Raw genomic sequence first — 16,568 nt, forward strand, 5'->3', positions numbered from 1 at the left:
TAAGTGAGAAATTTGTTAAGTGAGTATTGCCCCATTTTACGACTTTTCTTGACACATTTGTTAACTGAATCATTGCAGTTGTTAAATTAGTAATATGGTTAAGTGAATCTGGTTTCCCCATTGACTTTGCTTGTCACAAGGTTGCAAAAGGTGATCACTCTGGGACGCTGGGATGGTAGTAAGTGTGAAAAATGGTCATAAGTCACTTTTTTCAGTGCCACTGTAACTTCGAACTGCCACTAAATGAATTGTAAGTTGAGGACTACTGCTATATTTTGTTCTTTTTAGATTCACTTAACACCATTAATTATGACTTTATTTATTAAACAATTTATAAGACATCCATCTCATCAAAATGACTCTAGGCAGCCTACAAGGCATATCTGAACTGAACAATCCCAATTTTTTTTTTTTTTAAAAAAAGTCTGAACACAACAAAACAAGTCTTTGCCTTAGTTAAATAATTAAATAAAATTTAAATTCATCTTAAGCCATTAATTCCACACACATACCAAGTAGATCAGCTAGTTATTCAAGACCCCAGGCAAGTAATTTGTATACAAATTGACAGAATTTGGGAATCTAGGCTAGAAAAGATATTTATTATAACTAGTTAATTTTATTGCTATCTACTAGAAAATAAGACCCACTGAGACCAATTAAGCTTTCTTCAGTTAAATAAATACAGAATTGTAATTATAAAATTGTGGCTTGAGTACCAAACATCATTTCTTTCTACAGATTCATGCTCTAGCATTATGGCATCTCATAGACTGTAGAATGTTCCATATCTCCCTATCTTGAATCCTTCCCACAAAAGAGATTCAATCTTGTGTCTTTCTTTCCAAACCCAGCAGAATATCCTACACTAAACTTTTTATCTCCAGGCACCACCTGACGAAAGAGTTGATTGACATAATAATGGCCAGATATAACAATGTCTCAAGTCAGCTACGGTATATTCTTAAATCAACAAACTCTAAGGCAGCTTCACAAAGTTAAAAGAGCAATTCCATAAAAATAAGTATCTATACAAGTATCTATAAAACCACCACCACTCAAAGAAACAAAACTACACCACCCAGATTCATAAAGAAGAATCTGTGCTAATGTACATCATTTTCCTCCCACTCACCACAATGGGAAGGAAGTGAGTAGACTCTCCTAACAGGAAGAAATGAGGAAGAATGACAATTCTCCCACATTTCTGCTACTAGAGAGCTTTGGATGTAAAGAAGCTTCCAATATCAAACTTGAGCAAAAGGACGACTGATCAACTCATTTACAACTTTCATAGTATCCTGAAGAGTGGAAGTTTAACGTGTGGTCAAATGAAATCAAAATAACTTTGGAATGTAGATATATATTTTGAACCCCGGCAGCACAGCAGGATGTTTGTTCTGTCTTCAGAATAAGTTTTTAGATACTTGGTAAATAAGTCGCTACAGGTAATCCTCAACTTACAACTTACAGTTCATTTAGTGACTGCTCAAAGTTACAACAGCATTGAACAGTGACTTATAAGCATTTCTCACGCTTACAACCATTGCAGCATTCCCATGGTCACATGATCAAAATCGGACACTTGGCAACTGACTCATTATGACGGTTGCAGTGTCCCGGGACCATGTGATAATCTTTTGTGACCTTGTGACAAGCAAAGTCAATGGGGAAGTCAAATTCACTTAACAACCGTGTTAATAACTTAACTGCAGTGACTGACTTAACTGTGGCAAGAAAGGTCATAAAATGGGGCAAGTGTCTTGCTTAGCAACAGAAATTTTGGGCTCAGTTGTGGTCATAACTCAAGGATTACTTGTAGTATAAAATGAATCTAATTAAAGCAAGTGTAATAATGAGCACTTATAAAATATACATTTTCTATACGTTATTTTAAAAATATTTTAGAAAGCAAATCCATCATATTTCTATATATACATACACTACTTGCATATTAAGATTATTTAGCCCAAACAAGGCCATACTGTATGTAGTGACTAATACTTCTCATAGATGATCATGACACCTGCTGACATCAGTAGGAATTTTTTTTTAATTTCAAATATGCTGGGACTATAATTTCCAGCTAGTTTCTGGGGACCAGAATCAGCCTGGATCAATATGCTACATCATACATTCCAAAATGGACAATTGCTCAAAGACCTTTGGTAATATCAACTGTAGCATGTTGACAAAAACTAACATTAAATATTTTTGAATATGCTATAAACAGGACTTTGGGGCAACTTTGGGACGAAGTTTAAATGCATATTCTGTAAAAATGGGTTATCAATACTTATAGGACTTCCTGATTTCAATGGTAAAACTTAACATTTNGAGAGAGAGAGAGAGAGAGAGAGAGAGAGAGAGAGAGAGAGAGAGAGAGAGAGAGGAGAGGAGAGGAGAGAACCAACTTTTTCTCTGGTACTTTTATTTTTCGGCTTGACTTTTCTAAGAGAAGGGAAATGAATGTTTCTTTTGGAGCAGACTTTTGTATTTGTAATAGTTGGTTTCTGGAACTAGGTTTTCTACCTCTTTTCCTATTGTTCCTGCCTGTTTAATATTGCCCCCAAATATTTCTTTTTCATGGGTATGTAGATGCTAACTTCTAATTATTGATTGAATCAATAATCCATCACAGCCATGGAGCAAGTTTCAAATTGACTCCGGAGTTCAGATATCTTAAACCAAGGGGTGGGGAACCTTGGCTCTTTTATGACTTGTGGACTTCAACTCCCAGAATTCCTGAGCCAGTATGACTCAGCTTGGAAACCTCTCCCTTTCCCTTCAGCATGGCTGGCTCAGGAATTCTGGGAGTTGAAGTCCACAAGTCATAAAAGAGCCAAGGTTCCCCGCTCCGTCTTAAATGGCTGGTCCGCAGGAATTGCATCCCATGAAGGAAGCCGAGCAAGGGATTTACTTTGGAAACAGGCGTTTGTAAGTCTAACCAAACAGGCCACAGCTGACAGCTGCTCTTTGCTAAACTCCCTCCCCCAAAAAAGCAACATTGCAAAAAGAGAAACCATCGAAGGAGCCAAACTTTTTCTTTCAACCTCCTCTGGAGGAAAGAGGAATGCGGCATCTGCCAGGCGTTTTTTGTCCAAATTGGCACCCAAAGCAAAGGGAAAAAACTGCTGCGGAGTTTTGAAAAACTGCCAGGGCTGCTGCGCCCCTTCCCAAAACAAAGCGCCCTGTGCAGCCCAGCCTCATCCCGCACAACCGCCGTGACGCCCTGCCACTTACTTGTCCAAAATCAAGTACAGGCTGAAGCCCACGTAGCAGGCGTCACCCCCTCCTCTCGCTGCCCCCCTCGCCCATCATAGGGGACCATCAGGATGTTCAGAAAGGAAGGCAAAAGGCTGTCCGGAGGTGGGGGGTTGGTGGGGTGGCTTTCCCTCTGGTCCGTTTTCAGAGCGCCTCTGCCTTGCACTTCCAGCGCAGCGCAGCCGAGCCCACCACTGTAGGCCAGGCGATTGGCAACTTCCGGTTCCCGTTGTTTTGCTTTGCCCCAGATTTGAGGAACGTGGAAACTTCACCCCTGCCCCCTACCCCGCAAAGGAAAGAGCTGGAATCCGGCGCTGATCCTGGCACTTCTGCTGATCTCTGAAGGAGCACCAATTAGAAGAAGTGCCAATCAGTTGTAGCCCGGCGCTGATCCTGGCGCTTCTGCTGAGCCCTGACAGCCTGCAGCTCCAGCCGTCTCTGGCTCAGGCTTGTGCGGTGCTGCCGCCAGTTCAGCTCATTTCCTTCCCCCGCTATGATGGTTGCGTACCATCTGCCAGGTGCCAATGTACCACAGGTGGTATGCATACCACCGGTTGAAAAGCCCTGCTTTAGAGCATACATTTTTGAAAAACATAAACAGTTTGATCCCTGCTATAAAGCTATAACCAAAATATTGGATTATCTGGAACTTTTTCTGAAGAGTTTCTTCTCATGGCATACTTCATGGTATTTCATGAAGAAAAAATAGAAGCCAGGTATCCAGGTAGTTTTCGACTTACGATCACAATTGAGCCCAAAATTTATGTTGCTAAGTGAGAAATTTGTTAAGTGAGTATTGCCCCATTTTACGATTTTTCTTGACACATTTGTTAACTGAATCATTGCAGTTGTTAAATTAATAATATGGTTAAAAGTGAATCTGGTTTCCCCATTGACTTTGCTTGTCACAAGGTTGCAAAAGGTGATCACTGTGGGACGCTGCAATGGTCGTAAGTGTGAAAAATGGTCATAAGTCACTTTTTTCAGTGCCACTGTAACTTCGAACTGCCACTAAATGAATTGTAAGTTGAGGACTACTGCTATATTTTGTTCTTTTTAGATTCACTTAACACCATTAATTATGACTTTATTTATTAAACAATTTATAACACATCCATCTCATCAAAATGACTCTAGGCAGCCTACAAGGCATATTTGAACTGAACAATCCCAATTTTTTTTTTAAAAAAAGTCTGAACACAACAAAACAAGTCTTTGCCTTAGTTAAATAATTAAATAAAATTTAAATTCATCTTAAGCCATTAATTCCACACACATACCCCAAGTAGATCAGCTAGTTATCCAAGACCCCAGGCAAGTAATTTGTATACAAATTGACAGAATTGGGGAATCTAGGCTAGAAAAGATATTTATTATAACTAGTTAATTTTATTGCTATCTACTAGAAAATAAGACCCACTGAGACCAATTAAGCTTTCTTCAGTTAAATAAATACAGAATTGTAATTATAAAATTGTGGCTTGAGTACCAAACATCATTTCTTTCTACAGATTCATGCTCTAGCACAGTGGTTCTCAACCTTTTTAATGCCGCAACCCCAACCGGTCATAGGTCGAGGACTAAAGTGGTCATAAGTCGAGGACAAAACCGGTCGTAAGTCGAGGACTAAACCGGTCGTACGTCGAGGACTACCCAACCGGTCGTAAGTTGAGGACTTTCCCTGCCAGGGAGCGCCACGCATGCGTGGTTCCGCCCCCTGTGCCAGCCGAGGCGTAGCTGGCAAGCGGCAGAGACGGAGCAGGCCGACCACCAGTTGGCCCAGCCCAAAGGAGGTAAGGCACCCGCTGGAAAAGGGGAAAAAATGGCGGACAAAAAAAATGGTGGACAGCCTTGCTTGGCAACCCCCGTGAAATGGTCGATCGACCCCAAATGGGGTCCCGACCCACAGGTTGAGAACCACTGCTCTAGCATTATGGCATCTCATAGATGGTAGAATGTTCCATATCTCCCTATCTTGAATCCTTCCCATAAAAGAGATTCAATCTTGTGTCTTTCTTTCCAAACCCTGCAGAATATCCTACACTAAACTTTTTATCTCCAGGCACAACCTGAGGAAAGAGTTGATTGACATAATAATGGCCAGATATAACAATGTCTCAAGTCAGCTATGATATATTCTTAAATCAACAAACTCTAGGCAGCTTCACAAAGTTAAAAGAGCAATTCCATAAAAATAAGTATCTATACAAGTATCTATAAAACCACCACCACTCAAAGAAACAAAACTACACCACCCAGATTCATAAAGAACAATCTGTGCTAATGTACATCATTTTCCTCCCACTCACTACAATGGGAAGGAAGTGAGTAGACTCTCCTAACAGGAAGAAATGGGGAAGAATGACAATTCTCCCACATTTCTGCTACTAGAGAGCTTTGGATGTAAAGAAGCTTCCAATATCAAACTTGAGCAAAAGGACGACTGATCAACTCATTTACAACTTTCATAGTATCCTGAAGAATGGAAGTTTAACGTGTGGTCAAATGAAATCAAAATAACTTTGGAATGTAGATACATATTTTGAACCCCGGCAGCATAGCAGGATGTTTGTTCTGTCTTCAGAATAAGTTTTTAGATACTTGGTAAATAAGTCGCTACAGGTAATCCTCAACTTACAACTTACAGTTCATTTAGTGACTTCTCAAAGTTACAACAGCATTGAACAGCGACTTATAAGCATTTCTCACACTTACAACCATTGCAGCATTCCCATGGTCACATGATCAAAATCGGACACTTGGCAACTGACTCATATTTATGACGGTTGCAGTGTCCCGGGACCATGTGATAATCTTTTGTGACCTTGTGACAAGCAAAGTCAATGGGGAAGTCAAATTCACTTAACAACCGTGTTAATAACTTAACTGCAGTGACTGACTTAACTGTGGCAAGAAAGGTCATAAAATGGGGCAAGTGTCTTGCTTAGCAACAGAAATTTTGGGCTCAGTTGTGGTCATAACTCAAGGATTACTTGTAGTATAAAATGAATCTAATTAAAGCAAGTGTAATAACGAGCACTTATAAAATATACATTTTCTATACATGTTATTTTAAAAATATTTTAGAAAGCAAATCCATCATATTTCTATATATACATACACTACTTGCATATTAAGATTATTTAGCCCAAACAAGGCCATACTGTATGTAGTGACTAATACTTCTCATAGATGATCATGACACCTGCTGACATCAGTAGGAATTTTTTTTTAATTTCAAATATGCTGGGACTATAATTTCCAGCTAGTTTCTGGGGACCAGAATCAGCCTGGATCAATATGCTACATCATACACAGGTTTTACCTGTTAACGAGTTTCTGGAAACCATTATAGTTGACATCGTACAACTGTTTTTGATTGTAATTTATAAAAACTTATACGATATTTGTCCTGAAACCCCGTTGAAACCCTGCTTCAAATTTACGTATAAGACATTTTTACCCAATAGTTATGAATATCCTGAAGGACTAAAGTTACCATTTTGAATTGTAAACAGCATACTGTACATCAGGCATGTTCAACCTCAGTCCATGTGCCACATGCGGCCCTAGACAACTAGTAATGAGGCCCCACAAGATTCCCCCCCAAATAAAGTATACATAAAATACTTTATATTTTATAATAAACTATATAGTTTATTATTTATATATATAAACTAGTATATATTTTATATATATAATTCCTCTTCATTCAGTGCGGCCCAAGCAAGTGAAAACGTTGGACACACCTGTAGATCATTTCTTATGCAACCACAATAAATCTTCTTTGGCAATCTTTGTCCATGGTAATACCGACATTATACCTGATTATTACTTAATGTAAGTACATTTGCCCTTCTTACATTGTTTTACTGCCTTTTTTCTGTATGAGACCTAATTTCTCTGCAGATTACATCTTTCTTCTTTTTGCAATTCAGTACAAATGTATTATTTGTATTAATAATGCAAAAAATGGCAGCATGCTAAACCAGGCCCAGGAATTTTGATCAAAAGATTTCAGACGCCATCCTCCCCAGTTTTAGCATAATAAGTATTAACCACATCATGAAAACCACATAAGGAAAACTCTTCCATGTGGTACTAGTCACATTATTATCAAGCCTGATAGGCTAAATAATAACATGAAACTATAGCTCATGTCCTGCTATACTGCATCTTTTATAAGGACTCATGGACTCAATTTATAACACTTTACCTAATAAAATATCCAGGAAACACATATCTTTTTTATGTGCAACTACTGTTATCAGATCAGTATGAAGTAGTTACTCTGAATGTGGCCAAATTCTGCTATGCTGTATATAAAATTAGGCAAACTTTAATTGCCCGTTGTTAATCTACCACCAATTGCAATACATTATTATGTCTGTCTTTTATTTTTTATTTCTTACTATTACCATCTTTTAATCCTTTTATTTGCTGATCTGTGATTGATTGATTGAAATATCATGAAATGTAAAGGAAACATTGACATGTCAACATTGCTGTATTGCTGCATTTTCCTAATATGCTACTCCCCACAGTAATATTAGCAATGAGACTACACTGATCAGTCAACAGAGGTCCTCAAAGCACAAACAAACACCAGTTACCACATTTTTGCTCACATTTTCAATACTAATACTTTAGCCCCAAAACTCAATATCCTACCACTATTACCAGGAAGGGAAAATACATGGCCTGAACTATCTCATGGAAGCAGCACATAACAAAGAAAGGCCAAAGAAAAATGGGGTATATATAGGGAAGGCCAACAAGTGGTTTTGTTGTTGATGTCCTCTCCTTTCTTCTACTAACTCCAAGGCTATCCACAGCATTGTAGGCTAGCCCCTTAAAAAGGATGCTATTATCCTTTAAAACGGGGATAAGGGAAAAATAATAATTGCTAATGGGATAGAGTGGGGAGAGAAAAGCTCCTTTCCTTTCAGAGGGAGTAAAATAACAGCTGTCTGCAAAAAATAAAGGCTGGAGAAAAACAGCCCTAACATGACACTAAAGGTCGTCTGCAAGCAATAGGCATAGAGGCGCCTCCCGATCCATTCAACAACTGAGAAGCAACCTGCAAGATTACCACACTGATTCCTGGATCCTCTTAAAACAAGGTAAGCGGCGACTTTAGCAAGCAAAGGGAGACCCGACAACAAATGGTGATTTACCACGGAGGATGAGCAGCCTCTCCAAAGCGTCGGGAAGAAGCACCACCGACCTTTAAAAAAAAAAAATCGAGAAAAACGAGAAAAAAAATAAAGCAGGTGTGGTGTAACCAGCTCTGTATCTGTGGCCGAGAAAGAAGGAGGGGGGGGGGACACTTTCGTGCAAAGGGAAAATAACGCCAGTCTTGCCTCAATCACATCACCAGATATAATTCTCTTTCTCTCTCTCTCTCTCACACACACACACACACAAAACCAAGGACCGAGGTCCTCTTTGCTCACCGGAGGAGAAAGACAAAGCAGCAGGTGAGCCAGGAGAAGCCACAGCGCCTCGCCTCCAGCGGTCCCGTCAAAAACCAGAACGACTTTGGGAAAAGTGTCCCGTAAAAGCCGAGGGACAAAGCGGGTCGTTTGCCAGCTTCTCCGAGGAAAGCGAGGTAATCGGAGAAAGAAAGAAAGAAAGAAAGAAAGAAAGAAAGAAAGAAAGAAAGAAAGAAAGAAAGAAGGAAGGAAGGCAGGCAGGCAGGCAGGCAGGCACGCCGCTCCCCGCCCGGCAGGCAAATGCGTGAGGGCGGGCGGGCGGGCGAGCAGCGAAGGAGTAACCTACCTATTCCAGGGTTTCCCCGAGAGAAAAAGGCGCCCGCTCGTCAACGTGGGCGAGGAAAAGGAAACTGCTGGGTTTTCCATTGCGACCGACCGACCCAGCACGCCAGCAGACCGCAGCCTGGGGGGGGGGGCGGTGGAAGAGCGGCGGCGGCGGCGGCACGAGAACCGGGAGGGAGGTAAGGTGGGAGGAGTCAGCGGCTCCCTCCTCCTCCCCACAGGCGCCAAGACCGCGGGCCCTCACACGGCGCGAGCTCCGCCGCCGCCGCCGCCGCCTCCACCTCCTCCTGCCGGAGCTCGCGGATGCCGCTCCCGCTCGGAAAACAGGGCGCGCGCGGAGAGAGAAAGCAAAGCTGCTTACCAGCTTCCCTGGCGTCGCCGGCGAGGCGCCCCCCCCCTTTTTTTTTTCTTCTCATTCCATCTTGCGCTCTCTTTCTCTCGCTAAGCGGGGCCGGGGCTTGGCCCCCCCGCCGAAATGGCGGGGAGGCCGGACATGGAGCAGCGCAAGAGCGGCGCTTGCTTGCTTGCTTGCTTGCTTGCTTGAGGCGGCGCCGAGGGCCGAGCTCAGCCAGCTGCCGCAGCGGAACCCCAGAGAAGCGAGCCGGACGCGGCGTTCCCTTCCAGCCGTCGCGCTCTTCCGACTGCGGCGTGAAGGAGCCCCGGCCGAGCAGGGAGCGTCTGCCAGCCGCCTTGCCCGCCCGGGAGTGTACCAAAAAAAAAAAAAAAAAAAGCCTCGCTGGAGCTAAGGGAGCGTCTGCAAACTACCCACCGTCAGCGGGAGCGACCAATACCTCAACGCTGCAAAAGAGGGGGGGGGGAAGGGGAGGGAGGAGTTGGTGGTGGTAGTAATAAACGGCTGTAAAGTGTAGCGCGTGAATGCCTCCTTCCCCGGCCTAGGAGGACTCGCTCTCGGCAAAAGCTGACGGGCGAAGTCTCTTGGACGTCGGTTGAGGCGGCATGTGACCGGCCTGGACGAAAAAAAAAACCCCCAAAAGGCTGAGAGCGGCGGCACGTCGCCCGTTCTCCGGAGTGCAGTCGGAAAGATCCCAGAGAGAGGGGTAGGAGAGAGTTAAAACCGTTTATCGCCGGGTTGCCTGAGCAGGAAGCATCTGCAATCTCGAGTCCCGTCGCCCGGCGGGCAGCGTGCAAAACATATGCTTGCTCCTAACTGCTCGGGTTTCTCAAGCGTTGAAGACATCCATTTGCGGGGGGGGAGAGAGGAAAGCTGCTCTGTTTCCTCCCTGAGGTGGTAGACGCGATCCCGAAGCCGATGCCATGAAATGAGCCCCTCCTGCACTGCAGAGTTTCCCACCTTGGGGGGGGGGGGGGAAAGGAAGCGAGATAAAAGCGCGAAGCCGGCAAACCTTCGAAAACGCAGGCGGGAAAGACCGTGCGGAATCGACTGTCTGCCTTGGTCACGGTTAAAACGTGGAGAAGTTGGTGAAAGCGTGCTTGAAAACCCGTGAAAATGGATCCGAGGTTCAGCGATTATCATGCAGTGCAGCTGGCCGCCGCCATCACTAACCCCCACAAAAACGCCAAGGGCGCTCAGATAACAGCTTTATCTGCTTGGCCACAACCTGAAGCGACAAATAACCTTGTGAAGAAACTGGATCATATCTCTTCACGTTGACTATAGCAATTAGTCACCATGATATTCTCTGTTAACCCAGTTTTCTGGGTTTGCGTAAAATACAGAACAAGTCACATTGGCTGAATTTGGTCAGCATACTGGGCTGAAATGAGGCTAACTACTTGGTTCACACAAGCACGCTTTCAGTTATCACAATTAACCCTGATTAGGTTCCTCTTCTCTCCCATTCCAGGATTAGCTTCAGAACTCGCTCTATATTCTGTGGTACATTACTACTGCTACATTATTCTTTCCTAACTAGAAACTTCTGGAGTGTGCACATATACTAATAGTTGAATTAGTTACTTAAATGTTGTCATTAAACTGTTAGGAGGACTCATCTATTGGTTTCAGATAACGGTTTATTGGCACGCTGTATTTCCAGAGCAGGAGAGATGATGAAAGACTTGGTCCAATGTCTAGAAGCTGTGAACAACTGGATAGAAAAGATCTGAATTATATTGAATCCCAACAATATACGATTGTCACTTGTCCAGTTCTCTGGTTCCATCTTAGCTTCAATTTCATCGCTACATCGATGGAACTTCCCCTGAGGGAGGAGGATTTAATTGAAAGGAAGGGACCCAGAGGAAGTCTAAGACAACTCACAATGCCAACTTTCCCCAGTCGACTCTCCCTGGTCATCTCATCCTGGCCAACTTGCCCAGTCAACTTGCCACGGGATAATTTGCCCTGACCAACTCGCCACAGGACAATTCAACGTGGGATAACTCAAAGTGTGAGAAGTCAGCCCCCACCAGAAAAGAAAATGTTAAAAGGGCAGATGACCTACACAGATGACCCCCCCCTAGCCTTTGGAAGCAGAGCACACTGACCCAGATGCTGCCTCCATCCATTTGAGCCAGAAAATTGGGTTTGAATCCAGCCATCCACTAAAAAAGCCACTATGCAACCAGAGTGGAACAGATCTTCCCAAGTCCTACCCATTCCCCCAGATGTCTGTGAAAGCTGCAGAAGAAGGCAGGAATCCTGGAGCCATTGGTCCCCATGTGAAACCTCAGAAGAAAATTAGGGAGACTATGGGGGGAGACTCATTATAAAGTTTTCTTTCTTTCCCCATTTGTATTGTAATAAGCCAGTTGAATGTATTTATGGAGTGATGGCATTTGGGAATAGTTGGCACAGCAAGTCCTGAATGCCTTGGACTTCTGTCTGGTGGGAGGGAAAATTTATCCAGAATGTTTGTACTGACTGTTTGTATTAGTAGCTGCACGCACACACACCATTCATAATCACACTACTAAGAGTCTATCTCTTTCACCTACCTTCAGTAAAGCTCCAGCCTGATTCTTGCCCTGTGTCATTAAAACTTTTTAGGAACAACTTCCAGCAAATTCCAAGGGGGAGGGAACCAGGCCCTCTCAGGTGATTTGCAATTCATATGTCCCAACTAGGTAAGTAGCAGGAAACAGATCTCCAAATCTGAGCCCCTGAATATCTTGCACTGGTGGACTCAGACTGGGAGTCCTAGGGCTCACTATGTGCAATTTAAGAAAATTTAATAGCCTGGCTTGCAGACTGGCTAACCTCAGTTGGACATCACTAACCTGGATGAACTGAGCTAAGGCAGGAAACAAACTTTGAAAATGGGCAGCCAGTGGTTATATACTGAGGCAAACCATGGCTGTGAAGAATTTTGAGAGGAATGTGCAAACCTGACTGGAAGCTCAAAGTGACATCCAGCACTTGAAAATGATTGGCACAGAATATTGGGAACTAAATTTCTTTTCCACCTAACAAATCTTTTGCCCTGACTTTTAGAACTTTATGGGTTGGAAGCTCCCCTTTTGGGAACCACTAAAGGGATCTGTTTCTGCTGCCTCCATTAGTGTCTTCCCCTCTTCTTTTTTTTTTTTGACTTAACAGTTTAAAGCTTGTTTACCAAGTCTCCCTGACCAGATCAATTTTAATCTTGTGCCAGCAAGGGTGTCATTCACACACTTATGGCACAAAGGGGGGATTTGTGGGAAATCATCCCCCCCCAGAGAAGGAAATATTAAAAGGGCAGAAAAATATATTTCCTCAAAGGATCTTAAAGAGGCAGAAAAGCATGCCCAGTTTTCTTAATAGTCCCAAGTCTTCCTCCCCCAAGCAGAAACCAGCTCTGTAGAAATGCAGATGTAAACCATCCAGGAAGGTTGGAGGCCCCCAGCTAGAAGATTAAGAAGACAAAAGACACCTAAAATCTACATACCCCACCCAAACTCTAAGACAGGACATAATAGGATTAACCCACTGATGCCAAAGGGACTCAAGTCAGAATACATGACACAGGAAATACAAAGCCCCAAACAGGAACAGGAAACAACTCCAAACAAAAGGCTCCAGAGAGTATAAAACCCCACTCCCTACGTATGCTCTCTCTCTCTTTTTTCTTCCAGAGCCATCTTTTTGTCTGGTTTGCCTCTTCAATAAACTGCAACCTTCTTTCTAAAGCAGTCACCATGTTGTTTATTCCCGGCATGGACTGAACCATGATGAAGACTTTTCCTTCAACAAAAGGGAGAAGTGAATTGCAATGGCCTTGTCTTGCTTTAGGTTTGAACCATCTCAGGTTAGAAGTCCTCAAGGGTGGGGTGAGCTGCAATTCTACTTGTCCCTCTCTTGAGTTTATCCTGTGTTGAATTGTCCCACAGCAAGTTGTCCTGTGGTGAGTTGGCTGTGGCAAGTTGTCCTGCAGCAAGCTGACTGGGGCAAGTCAACTGGGACAAGTTGTCCGTGGTAAGATGGCCAGGGCACGTTGCTTCATTCCAGCCCCCTCACTCTGGAAAAACTTTTCCTTTGACACTAAGATGGTGCTGACCCATACATGCAACTCTTGAGACAAATGATCCTATCATAGTTGGAAACAGCTGTTTGAATTGTGGTTAGTTGCAAAGTGAAATTTAAGCCACTATGTCAGAGCGTGCAGTCTTAATGAGCTGAGATAACCCAGGAGTAAACACAGTAAACTGGTTTGTATTAAATGGTGGTTTATCTTACACTATCTACAATATTATACACCAGGAACAATATACATACACGTGCTAATATAGCAGGATCCAACATATCACAATTACAGCAGGAAACAGAAAAGAGAGAACACATCAGCAGAGCCTTCCCTTTATACTAGGGTGTCAAACTGCTGGCCCACAGGCCAGATGCATCATAGCGAAACCATGCCCACCCGATTGCTGGCAATGACGAAAAAAATCACGATACGTCACGACACGTCACATGACGTTGCGAGTTTGACACCCCTGCTTTATACAAATGCTCTTAAAGAGACACAGACCCTGCTGAGTCATCCCCATCATTACATTACATCTTACATCTTACATTACATAAGCTTGTTAGCTATTAAATCAATACCTTGACACACTATATTCTTTAATGAGGTGGCATACAAATGGCTGTAATTAATAAATAGATGCTTGAAAAGAATATCAGCATGAAAAGGTACTGAATCACTAACCAGCCAGCCACATTTAAGGTGCATGGCATATGAACTCAATCAGTATGGTCACTGTTAATTTCCCCAGCCTCTGTAACTGAATGTTTTTTTCTATAACCCTTTCTCAAGAGGTTTCTGCTATTGTCTGTGAAAGATTTAGTCTATGCCCTAGAACAGGGATGTCAAGCTGCTGGCCCACAGACCAGACGTGTCACGAGGAAACCGCGCCCATCCCATTGCCGGCAATGGGGAAAAAGTTCCAATACATTGTGCGACGTCACGTCGCGAGTTTGACATGTCTGCCCTAGAAGGTTCTACTTATCTCGTGCAGTTCAAGGATGTATTGGGATCTCAGTACAGGAAAAGAAATAAATTAAAAACTCAGTCTATATTGGCTTTTCAGTTATATGCCAAAGGGCACACTTCAGAAAAATAGGAGAAATTAGATAAAAAAATATTGATTAGAATTAGGACAAGTACTTAAAATAAATACATTCACAATTAACACAATCACTCCCTATATATCTAGCAATATATCACCTTTTTAAATACTAGAGCTATAATTCAGTAGGGGAAATCTAGACTGCACCTAAGATACAAAAATCACAAGAACAATTATAGAAAAAATGTAAAGTGGATATTTTTAAAATAGAAAGTTCAAGAATATGTATTTATATTGACCAATTGACCTGGTTACACATACATTTTGAACCTATAAATTACCAGTATTGATCCTATTGTCCTTAGGACCGTGATTTGATTATTAATGGACACTACCTCCTGCCAACTCTACTTGTCTCCTACATAATATGAAGATTTTTTGAATTAGTTACAAGAAAGCATGTGCCATTAAAAGTATAAATGTTTCCATCAATCAAAGCAATTACATTAGAAACTATTTTAGAAATGGGCTCAGACAATAATTCACCCCGCTCAGACTAATTTCAAGAAACAGTATTTTACCCAAAGCATGGTTGAAATTGCTATTTGGAATAAAGGTCATAAAACATGGTATCAAACAATGTCTAAGTTTAATCCTCAATTTACTTACCAAGATGTTACAACATCATAAAGTGCAAACCTTTTGTCTCAGAAATATGCTCCATTTTATGGAGAGTGGTTGTGCAAGCTAAAATTAAATTATATATCCGTGGTATGTATATGTGTGTATGTGTGTATGTGTATGTGCGAGTGTATTCATTGCAGTTTCCTAAATTTGTTGAGTAGGTTTTTTTAAATACATATCAATTGGTGGTGGTGGTGGTGGTGGTGTATGTGTGTGTGTGTACACACATACACAAGTGCACAGAGTTCCTCCGTGAGGTAGATGGGCAATTTTAAAAATTTGATAAATAAATAAAATACTAGTTTTTCAGGAGAATTTCTACAGGATTTATAGTTCAAAACATTCAGAGAATAGATATTGGTGGTTGAGTTTGATCGCAAAGCTAACGTAGTGTTTATTTCCCTGGGAGAGGATACTAATGAGGTTTATTTGTGAGTAGACCTATATAGGATTATATTGTAAAAGTAATTTGAAAAGGAGGCTTACAAATGTCTGCAGGAAATGCCTTTGTTTAAATTTCCTGTTTTGCCCATTTGAAAATAATTGATAAAATTATACATTTGTTAAGAAAACATAAGCATATGTATGACAATCATATTATATCAAACAGCATATTTGAAATAAAAGCCCACTGTCTATAGCAGGGGTAGTCAACCTTGGCTCTTTTATGACTCGTGGACTTCAATTCCCAGAATTCCTGAGCCAGCTTAGCTGGCTCAGGAATTCTGGGAGTTGAAGTCCATGAGTCATAAAAGAGCCAAGGTTGACTACCCCTGGTCTATAGAATGTTTTCAGTATTTGATAGGAAAATTTGGAGTATGTCTTACCGTGCAAGAAGTAGAAGACAATCGCTTTGTGGTCTTCCCCACTATAGTGAAAAAGTCATTCTTTCTTGTATGTATATGTGCTAGGTGTCCCGTCCCAAATCTACACATACACATGCTTTGTGACAGTAAAAGCCTCTACTCATGAAAGTGAAAAGTGAAAGTTATAAACGTTAACAATCTTTTCTTCTTACTTACATAGAGATAAAGGTAGTTACAAATCTTAAGTAACAGTATGATAAGGTAACTGGATGTTATGATTCATAACTTTATTGGGTTTGTAAGGAATGCAAACTCACGCTGGAACACAAAGATATGAATGGAATTGGCACAGCTTCAGTTGAGTGATGCTGCAGCATATTTATTTTTGAAGAGCAATGGAAAGTTGATGACATCTGGTGGTTAGTTTAATTCTTAGGAGAGGGGGTTTTTTTGGCTGGGAGGGGCATTTAACAGCAATAGCATTTAGACTTATATACCACTCCATAGTGCTTTACAGCACTCTCTGAGCGGTTTACTGTGTCAGCATAATGCCTTTAACAATCTGGGT

The 16,568-nt window shown here is 42.0% G+C and overlaps 1 protein-coding gene across 1 annotated transcript in view; it reads right to left on the minus strand.

Moving 5' to 3' along the window:
• The window catches only part of MGAT5 (alpha-1,6-mannosylglycoprotein 6-beta-N-acetylglucosaminyltransferase), a 141,522-nt gene extending 132,458 nt beyond the window's left edge, over positions 1-9,064 (minus strand). Inside the window, exon 1 of the mRNA XM_015812446.1 lies at positions 9,046-9,064. The gene's annotated coding sequence lies outside the window, so the exon portion shown is untranslated. The remainder of the gene's footprint in view (positions 1-9,045) is intronic.
• Between the last annotated feature and the right edge of the window lie 7,504 nt (positions 9,065-16,568).

Source organism: Protobothrops mucrosquamatus, unplaced genomic scaffold, assembly GCF_001527695.2.
Source record: "Protobothrops mucrosquamatus isolate PMUCROS unplaced genomic scaffold, P.Mucros_1.0 scaffold84, whole genome shotgun sequence".
Lineage (NCBI taxonomy): Eukaryota > Metazoa > Chordata > Lepidosauria > Squamata > Viperidae > Protobothrops > Protobothrops mucrosquamatus.